General features: G+C 45.7%; 1 long non-coding RNA gene across 2 annotated transcripts; it reads left to right on the top strand.

Moving 5' to 3' along the window:
- Positions 1 to 13,691: 13,691 nt before the first annotated feature.
- Positions 13,692 to 15,387, top strand: LOC115282817. Of its 2 annotated transcripts, none has more exons than XR_003904752.1 (3): positions 13,692 to 13,840; positions 14,065 to 14,224; positions 15,265 to 15,387. It is a non-coding gene; the product is annotated as an uncharacterized LOC115282817 (long non-coding RNA). The 2 variants fall into 2 exon arrangements; XR_003904753.1 differs by lacking the exon at positions 13,692 to 13,840 and adding an exon at positions 13,871 to 13,952.
- The last annotated feature ends 2,695 nt before the right edge of the window (positions 15,388 to 18,082 follow it).

The raw sequence follows: 18,082 nt of genomic DNA, 5'->3' as shown, positions 1-18,082 counted from the left end.
CTCTCGTGCCCCCAGGGAGAAAAAAAAAAATCCACCAGGCAATTGTCCCAGCCAGATGAGTAGAATGAGGTGTAGATTCATTACAGGATTGGCCCGGGGTCAGCCATGAGGGAGGGAACAAGGTAATGAGTCACTCCCGGCCTGAGAAGAACGGAGAGTGCTGGGGAGGGACCTCCCCTGAGTCACCCATTTGAGCTTGGGAAACTGAAGCCTGGAGCCAGGTTCTTAGCTGTTCAGCTCAGGCAACAGGAGGGGCCTGTGGACTAGGGGATGGGACCCAGAGGACCCTGTGTTGCCCCCCGCTGAGAAACAGCCTGCCCCTCCCATCTAAAGGAGGCCCCCAAGGTCTCCTTGATGAGGTTTTGAGGTGATGGGGCCAGGGTTCATGAGGTCTGGAGCCCAAGGCCAAGAAAGAATTCTTGGTCGTCTTTGGTAGAAAAGGTGATTTTATTAAAGCCTGGGATGGAACCTGAGGGCAGAAATAGCTGCACAGCAGTGGGGGGCGTGACCATTAGATGAAGTTAGGGAGATAAGATCCTAAGGGAGTTTCCAAAGAGATTTTGACTAAAGACTTGCTGCTGGCCTAGCTATTGGCAAGCTAGGTTGTTTTCCCTCTAGCAAAGCATTAACTTTAAGACTGTGGGGAGGGGGCCCCTGGGTGGCTCAGTTGGTTGAGCAGCTGACTTCGGCTGGCTCTGGTCGAGACTGTAGGGAGTTCCTGGACTTTAGGCCAGTGATAGGATTGTCTTTGTCTTGTAAATTGCTGTAAGACGCATTTGTTTTGCATTTATTTTTTGTCCTTTCCTGGTTTTGGGTATCTGGAGTGTCCAAGTAGTATACATGTCCCGTGGGGGGTGGGGGTAGGGGAGTTATTGCTGTCAGCCTGTACTTTGCCCTCAGCTTGCCCCCACACTCCCTCGTCAACTTCTTCTGGGTACCCCCCCCCCACTTGCTCCTTTTCCCTTTCCCTTACACTTGCTTAGACAGTCCTCTGTACTTACTTAATGGTTGCTTTGTGTTTACATAGCCCTTTAGGTATGTGGTCTGAGTTTCCTATAATTAAATGCTGGATAAAACGCCAGCAAGGACTGTGCCTGTCCAATATTTCTTTAGTAGGTACCTTTTTTTGCCTTGCATAGGCCTTGACCTTGCCTTGCATAGGCCTTGACCCAGAGAGGCACACAATTTATTCTGTGACACCCTGACCCATTCCTCTAGTCCAGGGTGCGTCCTGCCCCATCTGTGGCCAAGACACCACCTGTTGCCTGACGTACATGGCCTCCGCTGAGCCCTCTGCAGTCCATTCTCCATCAGGCTGACCCTGTGACCGACCCTGTGACGTGCCGAAATGCTAATGGAAATACCTGACTCTTCTGATTAACCCCATCAAAGGCAGCCCCTTAACAATTGGAATAAAATTCAGATTCCTAACTGTGGCCTGCAGGCTCAAATGTCACCTCCTCCAAGACGACTTTCCTGATCCCCTTAACCAAAGCAGGTTACTCTCCATTTTCTTACCCTGCATTATATTATCTGCTCCAAACCCATTAGAGTGTAAGCTGCACGATGACAGACACATGCCTTGTCTGGCTTGTTCACTCAGGGCCAAGACCAAGGCCTGGCACATATATAGACACCTAGCAAAATATCTGTTGAATAAATGGCCATATATTTTTTAACTATTTTTTTTTAAGTAATCTCTACCCTCAGTGTGGGGCTTGATCTCATGACCCAGAGATCAAGAGTCACGTGCTCTACTGACTGAGCTGCCCAAGGACCCCTGAACCACACATTTATCCGAGTGGGGGGGGGGTGGTCAGGCAGTACTGGAGTATAGATGGAAGGGCTGACGGCCTGGCATCCCATCTGCAGGCCGCGCTGCCCGCAACTAGAGACGGGCAAATAGGAACGGCGTGGGAGGGAAAACAGGTTCCTTGGCCAACACTAGGGCTCCCTGTCCCCCTCACTGGCCATGTCTTCTTTTCAACCCCAAGCCACTGTCCTGACAGTCCCCCCTCCCCCGTCTCCGTCTTAAGGCTTTAAATACCATCTTTACCCAAAAGTAGGACTTCCAACCTACAGCTCGAGCCCAGGGCTTTCTCCTGAGCTTCAGACCCTTGGCCGTCCCGCATGGATCTCTCGTAAACATCTCAAACTCCACGTGTCCAGAACCAAATTCTTGATCTCCACCCACAAATACGCGCCACCACGGTCTTCCCCAGCTCCATTCTTGGCAACTCCATCCTTGAAATTGCTCAGGCCACAGTCTCTCTGATCTTCCTCTCAAACTCCACCTCCAGTTCATCTGCGAATCCTGCTTTGCCTTCAAAACATGTCCGGAATCCTGCCGTTTCTCATCGCAACCATCCTTGTCTCTTTGGTCCAGTCCACGGTCACCTCCCCTTCAACGCCTTCAGTGTGTTCTCAAGGTAGCCGCCACAGCTGGTCTGGCTGCCATGCATATCAAATCCTTTCTCTCCTCTGTGCGTGACCCTCTGATTTCCTTCCTCTCTTGCCATTCAGAAAAGAAACAAGAGCCCCACACATTCAGCCTCTTCTCTTCGACCCCATCGCCCACCTCTCTCGCCCTTGCTCTGCCTCAGCCATGGAAGCCTCCTTTTTTGAGTTCCCTCCTCCAGCAATATATCCACATGAGTCACCTCCTTCACGCCTTTGCTCAACCCAGAGAGTTTACTTCTCACCATTCTGTGAATTTCAATATGACCCAAACACACGCTCTATTTTTTTTTAATTCGTTTTTGAGAAAGAGAACATAAGTGGGGGTAGGGCAAAAAGAGGGGGACAGAGGATCCAAAGCAGGCCCTGTGCTGATGACAGCAAACCCCATACCGGGCTCGAACTCACAAACCCTGAAATCGTGACCTGAACCAAAGTCGGGTGTGCAACCGACTGAGCCACCCAGGGACCTCACATGCTCTGTATTTCTTTTTTTTTTTTTTTTTTAATGTTTTATTTATTTTGGGTACAGAGAGAGATAGAGCATGAGAGGGGGAGGGGCAGAGAGAGGGAGACACAGAATCTGAAGCAGGCTCCAGGCTCTGAGCTTGCTGTCTGCACAGAGCCTGACACGGGGCTCGAACCCACAAACGTGAGATCTGACCTGAGCCGAAGCCGGCCGCTCAACCAACTGAGCCACCCAGGTGCCCCTATGCTCTGTATTTCTTTCCCTGCTTTTCTTCCAAGGCATTATCACCTTCTAACAAAGTAAGTACTTTACTTAGTTATTGAGTTTCTTGCCTGTGTCTCTCCATGTGAGGAGTCAGCTTGTTGATCACCAGAGATGTCTGTTTGCTGCTGAGAACAACGTTTCCCATCTCTGCCCTTGCACCTGGCTGGGGCCTGGTGACTGGTTCTTGCAGATGGACTTAGAGCAAAAGTATGACCATGGACATCTGCCTGATCAAAAATACATGCGTCAGACTCTAAGCTGAGCAGACAATAGACCTTTATGATGGTTGATCCGTCGACAACTTGGTGATACTACATGATACTACAGCCCGCTAGCATGTAAGTTCAGTTAAAGCAAGGATTTACTTATGTTTTCTTCCTTTACTGTGTCTATTCTTACTGCCCAAAACAGCTTCCTATATAGTACTTAACAACTGCTTGTGGAGTGAAGGACTGAATACCCTTCTCCATAACCAGTCATGAAAATTAGTGATTGGGTACCTCAGTTTCATAAGCTTCTGACTCCATCCCGGCTCAGGTCACGATTTCACAGTTCATGGAATCAAGCCCCACGTCAGGCTCTCCACTGACAGCATGAAGCCCGCTTGGGATTCTGTCTTTCCCTCTCTCTGCCCCTTCCCCACTTGCTTGTTCTCTCATGCTTGCCCTTGCTCTCTCTCAAAATAATAAATTAACTTTGAAAAAAAAAAAAGACATGAAAATGGGAAACAATTTAGTTTTAATAGAAAAGCAGAAACTGGGTTGCTAGAGAACCATTGACTACGAGGCTTTGATAAAACTAAAGACAATTCTGTTGAGTTTTATTAATCTGTGTTTTCGCCTTTTTTTCATTTCTTCCTCCCACATTTCTACCTTCTCCATCACTATTCCACCCAAATCCTTCTTCATTCCTCACTTCTCCCTTTCTCTTTCCCTTTTCTTTCCTAGATTTTGTTTTTTCTTCCCACATAATCTAACAAGAATTTACTGCCTATTCTGAAACCATAAAAATCCTATAATAGAGGGCACAGACATTAATGACTCTGATGTCGGGCGTGGCAACATTTTTCTAGATCTGTCTCCTGAGGTAAAGGAAATAAAAGCAGTTTAAACTATTGGGAATATATCAGAATAAAAACCTGCACAATGAAGGAAACAATTAACAAAACTAAAAAGAAAACCCACCAAATAGGAGAAAATATTTGCAAATGACACATATAAAGGGTTAGTATCTAAATATATAAAGAAATGATACAACTCAATATCAAAAAAACACAATCCAATTTAAAAGTGGGCAGAAGAGAGCCATCTCGGTAGCTCACGTTAATTGGGCATCTGACTCTTCACATCACCTCAGGTCATGATCCCAGGATAGTAGGATCAAGCCCCACATCAGGCTCCACGTTGAACATGAAGCCTGCCTAAGATTCAACAGACCTTTCTCCAAAGAAGACCTACATATGGCCAACAAACACATGAAAACATCACTCATCATCAGGAAAATACGAATCAAAACTACAATGAGATAACATCTCACACCAATCAGGATGTCAAAAATTTAAAAATTAAAAAAAGAAAATAAAAAAAGAAACACATTGGGGAGAAAAAGGAACCCTTGTGCACTGTCAGTGCGAACATTAACTGGTGCGGCCTCTGTGGAAGACATTATAACGTTTCCTCCAAAAATTAAAAACAGAACTACCTTATAATCCAGTAATTGCCCTACTGGCTATGTACAGAAAAAATTCAAAAACATTAATTCAAAGGAATATGTTTATTGCAGCATTATTTATCATAGCCAAATTGTGGAAGCAACCCAAGTGTCCATTGCTTGATGAATGGATAGAAAAAGAAGTGGTATATGTATTCCGTGGAATATTATTCAGCCATAAAGAAAATGAAATCTTGCCATTTGCAACAACATGGATTGAACTAGAAAATAAAATGATAGAGTAAATCAATCACAGAAAGATATCCCATGTGATTTCACTCCTGTGAAATTTAGGAAGAAAGCCAAACAAGCAAAGAAAAAAGAGAAACAAGCCAAGAAACAGACTCTTAACTATAGAGAACAAACACATGGTTATCAGAGAGGAAGGAGATGGAGGAATGGAGGAAATAGGTGATGGAAATTAATGAGTATACTTATCGTTATGAGCATTGAGTAATGTATAGAATTGTAGACTCCCTATATTATATATCTGAAACTTCTATAATTATGTGTTGGGACACCTGGGTGTCTCAGACGGTTGAGCATCCGACTTCGGCTCAGGTCATGATCCAACGGTTCGTAGATTCAAGCCCCACATCGGGCTCTGTACTGACAGTTCACAGCCTAGAGCCTGCTTCAAATTCTATGTCTCCCTCTGTCTCTGCCCCTCCCCCACCCACGCTCTCTCTCTTTCTCTCTCAAAAACATATAAACATTCCAAAAAAATTTTGTAACTTAAAATAAAAATGCTGTGTGTTAACTGTACTGGAATTAAAGTTTAAAACAATAATTTACTGCCTGTTCATTTGAGCCAATGAGTGCTCAACCAGGATCTCTACACTTAAAATACAGAAGTGGGAGGTAACATGGAGTAAAGAAATAAATAGTAAATCCTTAGATTCTTACCCTTTGCTTCTACCCTCCCCTTGAGGACAACTCAAAATGAACAATATATTTTTCAAAACACCTGCTTGAACACATCTGGAAGGTTAACGAAAGTGAAAAACACTAGTTTGGTAGACAGAAAATGGAGGGGACTTTCAAATTTACGGTCCTTGTTCCCTATAACCCTTTGCTCTTGACAGGAACTCTGACTGAGTCAAGAGTAGATCTCACCTCCAAGCCATTAGGATAGGTATCATTTATCAACAAAAACAAAACTAACAATATAACAAGTGTAGGAGAGGCACCTGGTGGTCTAAGTTGGTGGAACATGTGCCTCTTGATCTCAGGATCCTGAGTTCAAGTCCCACACTGGGTGTAGAGATTCCTTTCTTTAAAACCACAAATGTGGGAGAAGTTGTGGAGAAATGAGAAACCATGTGCTTTGCTAGTCAGAATATAAAATGGTCCAGCCACTGCAGAAAACTCTGGCAGGGGCACCTGGGCGGCTCAGTCAATGGAGCATCCCAACTTCGACCCAAGTCTCGGTTTGTGAGTTGGAGCCTCACATTGGGCTTGCTGCTGTCAGTGCGGAGCCTGCTTCAGATCCTCTGTCCTCCCTCTCTCTGCCCCTCCCCTGCTTGCTAGCTCTCAAAACTACATAGACATAAAAAAAAAAAAACCACTATGTCAGTTCCTCAAAAGATTAAACAGAATGAGCATATGACCTAGCAACTTGACTACCAAGTGTATACATCAAAGAATCAAAAGCGAGGACTCAGCACATATTTATTTGTAGACCCTTGTTCATATGAGCATTCTTCACAATAGCAAAAAGAAGCCGCCCAAGTGTCCATCAACAGATGAACAGATAAAACAGTGACCTACACATACAATGGAGTAATATCCAGCCTTGAAAAGGAAGGAAGTGCCAGCACCTGCTACCACACGGGTGGGCCTTAAGGACATTATGTAAGTGAGATATCCAGGACCAAAACCACAAATTACATGTGATGCTATTAATATGAGATACCGAAGTTAATCAAATTCATACAAAGTAGAGGGTAATTGCCAGAAGCTGCTGGGAGGGGAGCTTATTGTTGATAAGTAGGTAGAGTTTTCAGTATCACAACAGTTAAGGAAAGAAATCACAAAACATTGTGGATGTACTTAACATTCCTTAAGTGTACACTTTGAAAATGATTAAAATGGTAAGTTTTATGTGTTTCTTACCACCATAAAAAAAAAAAATTTATTTTAGCGGGTGCCTGCGTGGCTCAGTCGGTTGAGCTTTCAAATTCGGCTCAGGTCCTGATCTGACAGTTCACAAGTTCAAGCCCTGCATCAGGCTCTTTGCTGACATCTCAAAGCCTGGAGCCTGCTTCAGATTCTGTGACTCCCTCTCTCTCTGACCCTCTCCCTTTCTCTCTCTCTGTCAAAAATAAATAAAACATTTTAAAAATATTTAATGGTTCAGACGGTAAATTGTATGTTAGGTGTATTTTACCGCATTTTTTTAATATTTATATATTTTTAGAGAGAGCACGCAGGTAAGAGAGGACAACGGGCTCCATCTCACCAACAGATCATGACAGAAGCTGCAAGAGGCTTAAATGCCGAGCCACCCAGGCACCCCCACGATTTTTTTAAATTAAACAAATGTAAGAAGACAAGCCAGGCTGGGACACCTGAGTGGCTCAGTCAGTTGGATGTCCAACTTTGGCTCGGGTAGTGATCTCAGGATTTGAGAGTTCAAGCCTCAGGTCAGGCTCCTTGCTGACAGCTCAGAGCCTGGAGCCTGCTTCGGATTCTGTCTCTCTCTGCCCCTCCCCCACTTGTGCTCTGTCTCTCTATCTCTCTCTCTCTCTCTCTTTCTCTTTCTCTTTCTCTCTCTTTCTCTCTCTCTCAAAAATAAACATTAAAAAAAAAAAGAACAAACCAGGCAAAAACTAACCAAAACAAAGGAGGCTTTGCTGCAAAAAAATCACTAGACATATTTATGAAAGACAAATCATAATAATGTGCTTAATTCACCAAGAAGATGTAACAATTCTAAGTTTGTACAAGCCTAAGAAGTGTGTCCTCAAAATCTACAAAGCAAAACCATGGAGAGAATTGCAAGACGATAAGGCCAAATCTACAATTGTAGCAGGTTTTTTATCAGCAACTGTTAGAACACACAAATGTAAACTAGTAAGAAGAAGATTTTGATAACTGGATAAGCAAAACTTTACCTAACAGATACATGTATAGAATACTGCACTCACAACTGCAGATCACAGATTCGCTGCACGTGAACATGGAATGTTTACGAAAATGCCAGGCCAGATAGCAAGTCCCAACAGATTTCAAGTGCTCTGAATTCTACAGAGCACATTCTCAGACAATGATGCAATTAAGCTAGGAAATGAGAAGAGAAAAGGTAAGTAAGAAACCAGCACCTACATACTTAAAAACTGTATATACTCCTGAATAACCCGTGGACTTTTTTTTTTTCAATTGCAGTAGCCACCTGGGTGTCAAAGTAGGTTAAGTGTCTGACTTTGGCTCAGGTCTTCATTTCTCGGTTCCTGGGTTCGAGCCCTGCAGGCCTGGAGCCTGCTTCAGATTCTGTGTCTCCCTCTCTCTCTCTGCCCCTCCCTCGATTGCACTCTGTCTCTGTCTCAAAAATAAACATTAAAAAAATGTTTTCTTGATATAGTTCTAGGGGCTCTTGATTTCAGCTCAAATATGATCTCATGGTTCATGGGGCTGAGCCCCTTGCCCGCCTCCACACCGATAGCGTGGAGATTGCTTGGGATTCTCTCTCCCTCTTTCTCTGCCCCTCTCCCACTGTCTGCTCTGGAAGAAACTTTCTGCTCCGCCTCCAGCTCCCGGCTCCTTCGGGATCCGTCTCCACTGCACAGCTGCCTTGGCTGAGGGCACATGGGTCCCAGAGCAGCAGCACACTTGCAGTGACCGCATGACACAGGAACAGGAAAACGCCCTTTCAACCTGAGGCAGGACACTCCAAAGCCGTCGGGGCTGAAGGCAGCTCCTGCCACACTATTGTGGGAAGCATGGTTGGGCTGTCTCACTCCTTCCCCTGCATGATCTTGCTGTCTCCCCTTCGTGCCACAGTATGCATCCTTATAAGCATCTTGCACCCCACACTGTGGCTCTGCCTCTGCTTCTGTAAAGCATAAGCCACCACAGCTGACACCCACAGTTCCAGAGAGCAGGTGACAAGAAGGGTTTGGAATAGGCTGGCGAGGAGATCCGCTTCACTGATGGTAAGTTGGTGGGTCTCAAAACAGCCCTTGACAAAAGGTGCTGGCTCTCCTGCTCATAGCCTTACTGGTCCATGAGAATGTGTGTCCGGGTCCAAGGGAAAGCACCAGCTGAGGGAGTGTATCAGGCACCTGAGACTTCTGGACAGAACAGTTACTATAGAGATAACAGATTTGGATGCTGAGCGATCATGATCACGAGTGTCCTACAAGAAGACAATGAACAGCAGGAGGTACTAGGCAATGGAAAGCCAGGTATGAAAAACAGACCCCTTGGTCGCGTGTAATGAAGCGCTCATCTTCTGCAGTGGCAAAGCAGAGAAAGCTGAGGACCAAGCCAAAGAAGAGGAAACACCCAACAAGTCAGATCTGTTACGTCAGGACCCTAGATGCGGTAAAGACCTATGGACAGTAGTTGTGAAAATTACTCCCTAGACTCCTATGAACCTTCTGATCCTGCAGAAGTTGCCCGTCACCACGGCCCCCCCGCCAAGTTCCCAGGTAGAAGCTTCTCCCTGAGGAGACTATAGGACCCGCTCAGAATTCCCCCACCCTGGCCACTGTGCCTATAACTAGCTTAAGTCCAAGCATATGCCACCCAGGGACATGCCAAGGGATTATACCCCTTAAAAGGGGTGCAAGACCTCTCCCATAGGCCCTGGAATCAGCCAGGGACTGGGTTCTAAGAATGCTTGATCAAAGGGGCCAGAAGATGAAATTGGGTCAAGCGTCTATTGACTTGAGAGTGCTCTGTTGAGATACAGGACTTAAGGTTCCTGTTAGGGATCCAGAATATCGGGGCGCCTGGGTGGCTCAGTCGGTTAAGCATCTGACTTCGGCTCAGGTCATGATCTCACGGTCGTGGATTCGAGCCCCACATCGGGCTCTGTGCTGACAGCTCAGAGCCTGGAGCCTGCTTCGGATTCTGTGTCTTCCTCTTTCTCTTCCCCTCCCCTCCTCACACTTTGTCTCTCTCTCCTTCAAATATAAGTACATATTTGAGAAAAGTTCAAAATAAATATTTATAAATAAATACAAGAAAACAAATAGCTATAAAATATTGGGCTGAATCCTTGCTCAATATGTGGTTTTATATATATGTATTTGGTATTTTGATGCTTTTGTTTCCCCCTGTTCTTTTCATTTACTTAACCCTCTGTGATACTCTACAGGGGGTCCTAACGCTTATCTACTCATGCCTGGCCGGACTGTTTGCAGAGCGTTGACAATCTGGGGTTCCAGGAGGCCAGGACTGCAGCCAGAGACCGTGAGCGTGCGTGGGCGCAGGACTTGAGTCCGGCCGGGAGAAGGAGCAGCCCCTGTGCAGCAAGGCCGTCACTGCCGTCACTGGCCGTGGGCGGTGTCCCTTTCAGCCTCAGTGACGGCGGGACAGGAGACGCCGTCCCTCACTACAGTGTTATGCTCTTGTCACCCACTCGTCCCAGCTGTCTGTGGGGGTAAAGGGAAGACAGTACTTGCTGCCAACTCACTAAGAATTTTTAAAGTGTCTACTGTTGCCAAGGGCTGGGGGCAGGGAAGATCGGAGAGCAGTCATTTCGTGGGTACAGCGTTTGCTTTCTGGGTAATGAAAACGTTTTGGAACTACAGGTGGTGGTGTAATAAGCCGTGTACTAAATGCCACTGAATTGTACACTCTAAGATGGTTCGTCTTAGGGACGCCTGGGTGGCTCAGTTGGTGGAGGATGCAACTCTTGATCTTGGGGTTGAAACTGTGACCCCCACGTTGGGTGTAGAGAACATCTTCTTTAAAAAATACCTTTTTAAAAAATGGTTAGGCTTATGTGAATTTTATCCCAATTTAATGCAAATAAAAATTGTTGGGGGCACCTGGGGGGCTCAGTCGGTCGAGCATCTGACTCCTGATTTTGGTTCAGGTTATGATCTCGCGGTTCTTGGGATCAAGCCCTGCGTTGGATGCTGGGCTGACAGTATAGAGCCTGCTTGGGATTCTCTCTCCCTTTCTCTGTGCTCTTCCCTCACTCGCCCGCTCTCTCTCAAACAAGTAAATATTTTTAATATATTTTTAATGCTTATTTATGTTTGAGAGAGAGAGAAAGAGCATGATCGGTGGCAAGTCAGAGAGAGAGGGAAACAGAATCTGAAGCAGGCTCCAGGCTGCGAGCTGTCAGCACAGGGTTCGACATGGGGCTTGAACTCAACAGACGTAGGATCGTGACCTGAGCTGAAGTCTTACGCTTAACCCATTGAGACACTGAGGTGCCCCTCAATATTTTTTTAATATTATAAAAAATAAAAAGAATGTAAAACTAAGGGAAGATCTTTAACAAACAAACAGAAGACTATGTACTTTTCTTTTGGCATAAAGGCAAAACAGGGGCGCCTGGGTGGCTCAGTCGGTTAAGTGCCGACTTCAGCTCAGGTCATGATCTCCTGTTTGTGGTTCCAGCCCCACGTCAGGCTCTGTGCTGACAGCTCAGAGCCTGGAGCCTGCTTCCGATTCTGTGTCTCCCTCTCTCTCTGACCCTCCCCTGCTCATACTCTGTCTCTCTGTCTCTCAAAAAATAAATGAACATTTTTTTTTTAATTTTTTAATAAATTAAAGGAACTGGAATTTTAAAGTTTCGGGCAATCCTGCTTGCTCAGACCAAAAAGCATGCAACTCTTAATCTCAGGTTCAAGAATTCGAGCCCCAGATTGAGTGTAGAGATTGCTTAAACATAAAATCTCAAAATAGTAAAAAATAATTTAAAACTAATGATTAAAAATAAAGTTTCTGGGGCGCCTGGGTGGCTCAGTCGGTTAAGCGTCCGGCTTCGGCTCAGGTCATGATCTCACGGTTCGTGTGTTCGAGCCCCGCGTCAGGCTCTGTGCTGATGGCTCGGAGCCTGGAACCTGCTTCAGATTCTGTGTCTCCCTCTCTCTCTGCCCCTCCCCGCTCATGCTCTGCCTCTCTCTGTCTCAAAAATAAATAAAACACTAAAAAAAATTTTTTTTGTAAATAAATAAAAAAATAAAGTTTCTGGCATCCCTAAACCTATCGAGTTGCTTTTTTTAAGGCGATACAAGGCGATTTTTTTAAGGTGTACAACGTGATGATGTAATGTGTGTTTACCTTGTGAAATGATTATCATAATCAAGTTAAGTGACACATCCATCTCCTTACATAGTTAACTTTTCTCTGAGGGGGGACTTAAGAACTAGTCTGTTCGCAATTTCAAGTATACAACATAGTATTACTAACTATAGCCACCACGCCACTCATCAGACCCACAAAGCCTAATTGTCTAAGGAACCGTGAAAGTCTGTAGTCTTTGACAAACATCTCCCCATTTCCCTGACCCCACAGTCCCTGGCAATTACCATTCTACTCTGGTTCTAGGAATTTGACTTTTTTATTTAAAATTTTTTATTATTATTTATTTATTTATTCTATTTTATCTTTTATAGTTTATTTTTTTACATTTATTTATTTTTGAGAGACAGAGACAGAGTGCGAGCAGCTCTGTCAGCACAGAGCCCGATGTGGGGCTTGAACCCACAAACCGTGAGATCATGACCTGAGCCGAAGTCTGTGGCTTAACCGACTGAGCCACCCGGGTGCCCCTAAAAAAATCTTTTTTTTTTTAGTGTTTTATTTAATTTTGATACAGAGAGAGACAGAGCATGAGAGGGGGAGGGGCAGAGAGAGAAGGAGACACAGAACTGGATACAGGCTCCAGGCTCTGAGCTAGCTGTCAGCACAGAACCTGACGCGGGGCTCGAATCCACGAGCGTGAGATCTGACCTGAGCCGAAGTCGGAGGCTTAACCGACTGAGCCACCCAGGTGCCCCTAAAAAAATCTTTTTAATGTTTATTTATTTTAGAGAGAGAGAGAGAGCGTGTGTGTGCATGCACACGAGTGTGCACACCCAAGTGGGGGAGGGACAGAAAGAGAGGGGAACTGGGGATCTGAAGCTAACTCTGCCGACAACAGAGTGCCCGCTGCCCGCTGCAGGGCTCAAAGTCACAAATACAGACAGAGATCATGACCTGAGCCAACATCTGATGCTTAACCGACTCAGCCACCCAGGCACCCTTATTTATTTTGGGAGAAAGAGAGAGCACAAGCAGGAGAGGGGCAGAAGAAGATGGAGAGAGAGAATTACAAGCGGACTCCTCACTGTTAGTGCGAGGAGCCCAATGTGGGGCTCGAACTCATGAACTGTGAGATCATGACCTGAGCCCCCAAAACCAAGGACCAGGCGCTCAACCTACTGAGCCACCCAGCCTCCCGGAGGAGTTTGACTTTTTTTAGGTCCCACGTAGAAGCCGGATCATGCAGTTCTTGTCTTTCTGCGCCTGACTTATTTCACTTAGCATAATGCCCTCCAGCTTCACCCATGCCGTCGCTTCGTTTCAGTCTTGTATCCACCACCTCTCCTCTCCTCTGCCCGTCAGATGTGCTCACTGTGTCTGTGTGTGAGTGTGCACAGGCACCTCTGTGGTTTGCCTCTGCCGCGGCTCTCTGACCTTTGGCAGGCTCTCCTGTGGGGAGTATGCTTTGCTGAGTCTGCATGTCTGCATGCCGTCCTCACACTGATCGCGAGAGGAAGCTAGGCTTCCTGAGGTCCTGAATCAGCAGAGCAGGAAGGAAATCAAACGGCCACAGATCTGTCAAAGAGGAAGGAGACAACTGGAAGGCAGAATCCATACCTATCGGGACGGGTCTAAGAAGAAACTGCCTCGAGTCCCATCATCTGTGAATAGAGGCAGAGACCCCGGATCAAGGGTCCAGCAATGCTGCTTCCTAAGATCAAATGACCCTGGGTGAGTCCTTTACCTCTCTCTGCTGTAGTTTCCCCATCTGTAAAATGGAAATGATAAAATAGCCTTTCCCGTTGACTGTTGTGAGGATCATGGACATCTGAGCTTAGCTAAAGTAAGTCTGTAACAAGGTTTCCTCTTCCTACCTTCAAATGTTTTGGTTTCAAAGTCAAGAATTGGAAAATACCCATTAATTTTCTTGCTGCCTTTTATCTCTTGTGTTCCAGTTAATAATTAATATCAAACGAGCAAACCAACAAACAAATCAGAAACACCTGCTAGCCTTTTTTTTGGCATTTGCGATGGAACCAAGATTTCTTGCACAGGAAAAGGGCACCCAGATCCTATCGCCGATGGACCTGAGGGCCACAAGCCAAAATCCCATATGTGAGTAGTGGAAGGTTCAGAGTGGATACTTTCCTTCAACAGGCACAGCAAGAAATACACAACTCAGGGATGAAGCTTACATGGCAAACCTCATCTTTAAACATATTAGGATTGGGGGGCTTGGGGGGCTCAGTCAGTTAAGCGTCCGACTCTGGATATAGTCTCAGATAATGATCTCAGGGTTCCTAGACTGAGCCCCTCATCAGGCTCGGCACTGATAGGGGGGAGCCTGCTTGGGATTCTGCCTCTGTCTCTGTCTCTTTCTGCCCTTCCCCTGCTCGTTCTCTCTATCTCTCTCTCTCTCTTCTCTCAAAATAAGTAAACTTTAGAAGAGTTAGGATGTATTAGGGAAAGGGTTTAGGTCTTCAGAAGCCATGAGACCTTAGGCTGATTTCTCATTTCCTTGGGCCTTACTGCCCATCATACTGGGGTGTTGGAGGGGTGCCTGACTGGCTCAGTCCATGCAGCATGTGACTCTTGATCGCAGGGTTGTGAGTTCAAACCCCACATGTAGTGTGGAGTTTACTAAAAAAAGATTTTTTTAATTGAAGTGTTGGACTACATACATAGTTTTTATTTTTTTTTAATGTTTTATTTATTTTTGATACAGAGAGAGACAGAGCATGAGAGGGGGAGGGGCAGAGAGAGTAGGAGACACAGAACCGAAAGCAGGCTCCAGGCTCTGAGCTAACTGTCAGCACAGAGCCTGACACAGGGCTCGAACCCACGAACGTGAGATCTGACCTGAGCCGAAGCCAGAGGCTTAACCGACTGAGCCACCCAGGCGCCCCCATACATAGTTTTTAAAGCCCCTTAGGTCAATGATTACTATCACTGACCTGATTAATATCAGTCTTTTATTATCACCAAAAAGGAAAAAAAAATAGTCATGAGGATTTTGACTAAGAATCAGATGTAGAAAAAACAAAACCAAAAAGACAATGTAGTTTAATTACAAGTCAAACTTCACTTTCAGGGGAAAAAAACAACCATTAGGCTTTTTCTGTTCTGTTTGACTTAATTTTAATCTTTCTCTCCAGCAGGTAACTCTTCAGTAGAAAGGGTCAAGGCTCCTCACATTTTCTATCTACAGCCCCGTTGTATACCGAAGATTCCCTGGAAACTGATTTTCCATTTTTATATAAAGTCCTGCAAACAAAGAACGCTCCCCGTTCAAATACCTTGAGCCCATTTCTTCTGCCGTTTCTGATGCTATAGGGTTAATCCAGTATGAAGAGAGTGACAAAGGGGGGGGCGGGGGGTTGGTTGGTTTTTGTTTTATAGATTCCACATTCATAACCAACTACTTGGCAACCGGCCCTCTCATATGTTGCAAAACAAAAATGTGTTGCCTTCAGTGTGTTTTTAATAGGCTAAGCAGTTTATTTGATCACAGAGCTTGGGTCTAGACTCACAAACACCAGAACTTTCCCACTGTGTTGTCACTGCTTTGGTTAGTATCTTGGTTTCCCCTCTGTCTTTCTAAAGAACCATTTGGGGACTCGGGATACTGATTCCTGGGAGCAGCTACGGGCCCTTGACCACGACCTACACTCTTCAAAGGAATCCGCATCCAGGCTTGCAAAATACCGTGCGAAACTTGCAAAAAGTCACCAGTTTTAAATTTTGAAATTACTGGCACTGGCAGGCATCAACCATCGAGAAATTCTCCTGAGTGGGGTAGAGCAAATTTCTAGAAACAAAGTAAGCTTCGATCTGTGCAGCTCTTTGTGGAAATATTTACGCCCAAAGAAAAGGGTCCCTTTCAGCTCTAGGATGTTGTAATACAAACATTTACTATAAATGAAGTGCTTTGTGAATACACTTGCCCATTCCCTCAGAAAGCTTCTGGTACCTGATTTTACCTAAACACCTCTTTTTGCTGCATAGGTTTGGCGAAAAGGTAAATATCCCGTGATTCACCTCACTAGAAAGGAACCAAATGTATATTGGATGTAAGTCAGTTTTATTAAGGAGCCTCAAAGTATTAACAACAAGAACAACAACAAAACTTAAAGACCCACAAGCCTGGTGAGCAGCTTTCACGGAACTCAGCGGTCCTCCTGAGAGCCACCACCTCGGGCCCTCGCGTAATTGTGAACCCTGGTGTCCTGGAAGTCAGCAGCAGGGTCAACAGGTGATTTAGCAATCGTTATTAAAGTCCCGACTTGCACACAGTTGGATTCTGTTTCAATGTAGCCTCATTATTTTTCTCAGGCCCTTGTACCACGTCTGCTCACCTGATTTATTTATTTTTTATATTTTATGTTTTTTATTTATTTTTGAGAGACAGAGAGAGACAGCGTGAGCAGGGAAGGGTCAGAGAGAGATCAGACCCAGAGTATGAAGCAGGCTCCAGGCTCTGAGCTGTCAGCACAGAGCCCTACATGGGGCTTGAACCCATGAGCCGTGAGATCATGACCTGAGCCTAAGCCAGACTGAGCCACCTAGGCACCCCATCTCTTGCCTGATTTAGTTATATAAAGGCTTATGTGAAGTCAGGAGTCTCCAACCAAGTGACCATTGGAAGTAGATGGTGGTTCACTGCACCAAATAAAACGGTTCTTCACGAACTCTCCTTACAGACAGGTCAGAGGCCATAGCCCCAGAGGTCAGAGGCCATAGCGCCAGAGACCAAGAAGCCAGCTTCAGGCCGACTAGAACAGGCGAACGTCCTCCCCTGCTATTCCTGACCTCTCTCCCTTGCTGGGTGCATCTGAGCCTTTCTTGCTGCCTCCTTCCTTTCCCTGCTTTCCTTCTCTCCCTTCCTCCCTGAGCAGCCTGGGTCGGTCTTACATCACACCTCTTCTCCAGACACCTTATTGTCCTTCATCCTACTTTCGAGAGCATCTTTATGGTTGTTCCTGTTTTCTTCTCCTCTTTCCAAACACCTCCTATCTCCACTTACGTGTCCCAGGCTGCCCCCACCCAAATCTAGTATCTTATATGCCACCAGGCAGTCCCTATACTGTCCCTTAAGTCGAGTTGTTAAATTGTCCTGAGTGATTGCTTTCTTCTTGCGTTGGAATGTGGGCTCCTCACACACTCCAATATCCATTCTTCTCCTCCTCCATCTTTGGATGGAACATGGCTGCCCAGACTGTGATTCACAGCCCCTCTTGTCGCCAGAAGTTGCCTTCAACAAAGAGGTGACACCATGTGGAATGTCTAGAAACCGTCCCTTGTTAACAAAAAAAAAATTTTTTTAATGTTTTACTTACTTTTTGAGAGAGAGAGACAGCACGAGCAGGAGAGGGTCAGAGAGAAGAGGAGACACAGAACCAGAAGCAGGCTCCAGGCTCTGAGCGGTCAGCGCAGAGCCTGATGCAGGGCTCTAACCCACAAACTGCGAGACCATGACCTGAGCCGACGTTGGACGCTTAACCAACTGAGCCACCCAGGCGCCCCTAGAAAACATCCTTAAAGGGTGGCGTGGAGCACGCTTCTTTGCTCCTTCCTAGTTCGCACTGATGAGAACATGAGTGTGCTGTCTGGAGCCTAAGGAGCTGGCCGGGATCATGATCCAAGAGGCTGCTCACCGAGCATCAGAGCAGCAAGACCAGCAGAGTTTTGGTCTCTGTGGCTCTGAAGTCCAGCGCTGGACTGACCGCCAATTCTGTGACTTGAGGAAGAAGCTAAACTGCTATCACATTTAAGCCACTATTGTTTCTGAAAGATAGACGTAGCCAACTGCACATTCTAACATGGAATTTATAAAATCATACTGCACACAAATGAAACTTACTCAGACCCATGCCCAAGGCTGGGCCTTGCAGAGAGAACAGACGTAAAGGTAAGAAATTCTAATTACTCAAAACCCCGGAGACCGTTTTTTCAGAGGCTTACGGATTCCCTTAG

Source organism: Suricata suricatta, chromosome 17 (genome assembly GCF_006229205.1).
Source record: "Suricata suricatta isolate VVHF042 chromosome 17, meerkat_22Aug2017_6uvM2_HiC, whole genome shotgun sequence".
Lineage (NCBI taxonomy): Eukaryota > Metazoa > Chordata > Mammalia > Carnivora > Herpestidae > Suricata > Suricata suricatta.
Note: the sequence above shows the minus strand (reverse complement) of the source record. Positions and strands in the feature narration are given on the sequence as shown.